Here is a 5032-nt window from a genome sequence, read left to right as displayed (position 1 = left end):
TGGCGGGCGGGGATGAATGGGCTGTGGGCCAGCGCTGGCGGCCAGTTCCGCGGACCCCTCCTCCCTCTGGACCCCTTCTCCAGCACCCCCTCCTCTCCCCGCACTCCCTCCTCTTCCCGCACTCCCTCCACGGGTATTGTCTGCTCCCCCGCCCCCGCCCCCCCCCCCCCCGGGGGCTGCTGGACTCGGGGGCCGCGGGAGCTCGGGGTGGGGGGCGTGGCCACCCTGCACGGCGGCGGGGCTCCCCTCCGGCGCCCGCCTCTGCGAATCCGTCGACCAGCGCCCCTAGACTCCCGGGTGGGCGCCGCCGGGTTGACTTTCTCCTCCTCCCGGGCGGGCCGTCGCTCCGTGGGGTGCGCTGTGCGGACTGAGTCCGCCGCCGCGAACAAGTGCTCAGGGCGCGAGGGAGCAGCTCCCTCGGGCAGGCGCGATGGTAAACACGTCGGGCCGCGCCCGCTCACGGGGCCTTTCGGCCCCCGGACTCGCGCGGCTCGGACACCAGCGCCCGGAGGGGCCGGTGCTCCTCCTCCCGGGCGGGCCGTCGCTCCGTGGGGTGCGCTGTGCGGACTGAGTCCGCCGCCGCGAACAAGTGCTCAGGGCGCGAGGGAGCAGCTCCCTCGGGCAGGCGCGATGGTAAACACGTCGGGCCGCGCCCGCTCACGGGGCCTTTCGGCCCCCGGACTCGCGCGGCTCGGACACCAGCGCCCGGAGGGGCCGGTGCGGTGCACACGAGCCCCGGGAACCGTGCAACCGGCCGGACTCGCTTGCAGAGTTCAAATGCAGCTGTGCTTCGAGACTAAACGACTCACTGCTTGTAGCAGTCTGGCCCTTTATTGCCCCCCAAAGTCAGCCAATATGTGTTTTGAAAAGAAGAAAAAGCCCGAGAATTACTGTTTTTTTTTTTTTCCAACAAGAAAGAGTAGACAGTATTTTTTGAAACTAGTTACAGCAGAATGATTCCATCACGTTTAAGTTTCTACAGCCTATGGTGAGCTCAGGGGTTCACAAAGTTGAGTTGAGCAATATTTTGGTGTTCATTCTTTGCTTTAATGAAGTTATTTTGAGAGAGTGTGGCCTCAGGCAAATAGAAAGTAAAAAGCTGAGTGCCCTTTTTTTGGTTGTTGTGACTACCGCCCCCAGTCTCTCTCCTCCTCTCGCACCGCACCCCGTTTTATTTTCAGAAGCAGCAGCTTATTCTGTTTGTCTGAACCATTGAATCGCCAAGAGGACAATTCTGCAGTTTGTGAAAGGTTGTTATTTGCAAGTTTGCAAAGGAGTTATGATCAGTTGAGATAAATCAGTGTTCGTGTCTTTGTAGGCCTTCCTGATCTCTTGAGGATTTGCGAACTGCATTATTAAGAACAAGCCTTGTCAAGTTTTGAGCGCACAGATTACAGTGAATTGGGTTCGTTGGGCTGCTTAAATTTTTTCACTTGAGCTAGCTTAAGAGCCTGTTTTTGGTAATGTAACAAAAATGTTAATTTCAGTTGTCATGTCCCTTTGCCATCTTGTTAACTTGGAAAGAAAATCTTGAGAATTATTGTGTGTGTCGGTTTGCTTGATGGATTTCTCATGCTAAGTGAATAAAGTATCCCTGGGTCTTTCCAGTTTGGTTGGCTTCATTGTGCTTTTAAACCAACTTTCTTCACCTGATGAAGGTGAAGAGCAATCTTAAGGTGTAGGCATTGTACTTCTAAACTAAAACAAGGTCACTTTTAGACTCAATCCTTGCTCTGTGGCTTCCCTTCCTGGGTGTGCAGTCGGTGCAGGCTTGTGGGGGGTTGTGGGGAGGGAGGTTGACAGGTTGGAAGGGGTTGTCCAGGGAGGGACCTAATGTAAACAAATACTGCTTCCAACATAATAGGACAGGCACGTAATTGCTTTCTCTCTCTGGGTTGTGATAGCATATTTTTATTGAGGCTTTCCTATACTTCATTTAGTTGCCTAGCTAAATGGTTACTGTATATTAGTAAAAATGGACTCCTCCTCTAGTCTTTTAACTCCTTGAGGGCTGTAATGAGCCTTGTTGAGCTTTGTCTCTGCCGGGAAAGAATCTTAACACACTGCAGGCATTTTGTATGCATTCGAATTAGATGAAATGCTTTTTATTGGTTCATGGTAGTGCATGTAGAGCCGCTGGCTTTGAAAACCTGTTCGTAATGACAGTTCACTTGCAGATCTGTGATGAAATTTCATGGAAAAGAATTTCTAATCCTTCTCTTAACTCTGTTAACTTCTTGAAAAGAAATGAGGTTTAAATATTGCATTGTGTGTTTAAAAAATATTTTCATTTAGAACCTTCTTCCCTCACGTTTTGGGTGAAATTATTAAACTGCTTGACAAATCGATTCACAAGTGCCCTTTTCTTCCATTGTGAAATTGGGAGGTAGGGCTACTTTAGAGAAAAGCACATTCTTTGGAGCTAGGTTAATCTGCGTTCAGATTCCCACATTTACACTGACTAGTTGTGTAGCTTTGACCAAGTTTCTTAACTTCTCAGGGCTTGTTTCCTACTGTTAAGAGGTGATAACTAGGCCAGCAGGTGACATGGAGATTGAGGTGCTGGATCCCACATGTCTACTTCAAGTCCTGGACCCAGCTGCTTGAGAATCATGCTGGGCATGGTGCAGTGCCTGCCCAAATTCCAGGAGGGGAATGAAGAAGGGATTGCAGTGTGGCCATCCTCTCTGGGGGGTGATTTCTCACTTTTCCTCTTATTGTCTCTCTCCAGTGAGTGCCATGTCTTATGGCAAAAACCTTAAAAAAAAAAAAAAAAAGTGAGGGACCTGCAGGTAGCATAATGGTTATCTCCCTGGACTCCCACATAGTCTACCATGATTTGAGTCTTGAACCTGGTGGCTTAGAACTCACTCTGGGTATGTGTGTGTGCACATCTAAATCCGGAGAGGAGAACGGCAGAGATGGGATTGTGGCGTGGTCATTCCCCCCCCCCCCCCGAATCATTTCCCTTCTCACTTTCTGTTGGTCTCTCTCTCGCTCTCTCTCTCTCTAGCAAGTGCATGTGCCCTATAGCAAAAATCTCTCTTTTAAAAAAAAGGAGATAAGTAACAGATGTTGCAATGTTTTTAGGAATAAATGAAATTACATGAGGTACTTATGCAGTGTTTAACATTAAGTAGGTGACTGTTTCTTAAAGCTGTAACAATGATTTTAATACATTTTCTATGCCTTAAAGCATTTTTAAAAGCTTAATGCTTCATGGCTGGCAGGTGACATGGTGGTTGGGGTGTTGGACTCTCACATGTTGGTTCATGATTGATGTCCCAGACCTGGCGGCTCACTTTCTCACTTTCCCTCTCTCTTGCTCTATTTCTTTCTGGTCAAATTAAAAATAAATTAATTAAATTAAACTAGTATATATATATATATTTTTTTTTTGGAGAGATTTTTGTTATAGAGTGTGTGTGCTCACTGGAGAGACAGAGAAACAGAAAGTGAGAAATCACTCCCTGCGGGCTGGCCATGCTGCAATCCCTTTTCTTCGATTCTTCTCTAGGGATTTTGGGCATGAACACACATGCACCCTTGCGTGAGTTTAAGCCGCTGTGCCCAGAAGTGCAGTCGACTACATGGAAGCCCAGCAACATAACCATTACACTATCTGCTGGTCCCCACATTAATAATTCTTAATAAAATAAAGTTTGATGCTTCTGAGTATAGTAGTAGTCATTTCTTTCATGAAGAAGGAATGCTGATACTTACGAGTCTTATCTAAATGCAGTTTGTTGAAGATGCCAGTTGAACTGAAGGATAATATTAGGTTGTCAGGAAAGTTATGATGTATTTTGCTATGCAAAAATGCGTCATGACTTTACTAACTACTCAGTAGAACCTACACGGTGTTTTATCATCTCTGTCACCTGTTAGTCTTTGAAACTTGCAGAGTGGTTTGGTAGTGAAGCACTCAGCAGTTGCAGTGTTTAGGAAAGAGAGATGGATTTTTCTCAATCTTTATAATAGAATATCTGATTTGAGTCAGTTTCAACTTTCTTAGTCTTAAAACTCAGTAGGCATAGATGATGTTATATTTCTCAGTTGCTTAAGATAGAACGCGACTAGGTGTTAACACAGTATTAGTCAAAGCAGAGACCTGAGCAAATCACTCAGTTCCTCTTCAAGATAACACTTTTCAAGGTGTCACCATTTACGGAAGAAAGCAGTGATTTAAATCTATTATACCAGCTCAGTTTAAAATACTTAACATCAAATGGAATAAATATAGTCTAGAAATATTTACCTATAAAGGACATTTCTGTATACTGAATTTCACCTTTTTATTTTTTGTAATTTGCATGTGCGCTGGTTGCGGGAGGGAGAGAGACAGAGAGAGAAAGTGAGAAAGCAACCCCCCATTGGGGATGGTCACACTGAATTTTTACTTTTTAGTCAGACCATGAGCCCTTGTTGGCCAGAGAATTAACCTCTACTAACCAAGATGATCAAATATTCTTTAATGGTTATGAATTAATTAAATGTGTCACAGACTTTTAAACTGAAGATAAGGAAAAGCCTCAAAGAGTTAGGTAGAGAGTTTTACAGAACTCAAGGTAGCTCTCCGGTAATGACCTGTACTAAAAACACATGGAAGGAGCCGTGGGATCTGACTTCACATCTAGACTTTGCCATTTATTGGCTGTGAGATCTCGAGCAAGCCCTTTATTTATCTCAGACTTAGTTATCTTTCCTTACCAAAAAAAAAAGTTCTTATCCTCTTTGGTACATACTACTGTTATGAAAAACTCGTGTAATTTTATTGATTGGCTACTGGATAGAATTTAGTAGTTTAAAAGGAGAAAATACCTAACTCACGTATTGTTTTTTCATTCTAGATCATAATTAAAACAGTCTACCATTTCTATTGCCATTCTTCTTTGGAAAAATTGATAGTTTTCTTTTTATTTCTGGTATTTTTCATATTTCATTTACCACATATTTGTCATGGAATTTTTTTTTAAAACTATGGAAATTCTACTTTGCATGGCTGGCTGTTAGACCCAAATTATTGGATTAT

The sequence above is a fragment of the Tupaia chinensis genome, unplaced genomic scaffold, assembly GCF_000334495.1.
Source record: "Tupaia chinensis unplaced genomic scaffold, TupChi_1.0 Scaffold000078_1, whole genome shotgun sequence".
NCBI lineage: Eukaryota > Metazoa > Chordata > Mammalia > Scandentia > Tupaiidae > Tupaia > Tupaia belangeri.
The sequence above is the reverse complement of the archived record's forward strand: the minus strand, read 5'-3'. Positions refer to the sequence as shown.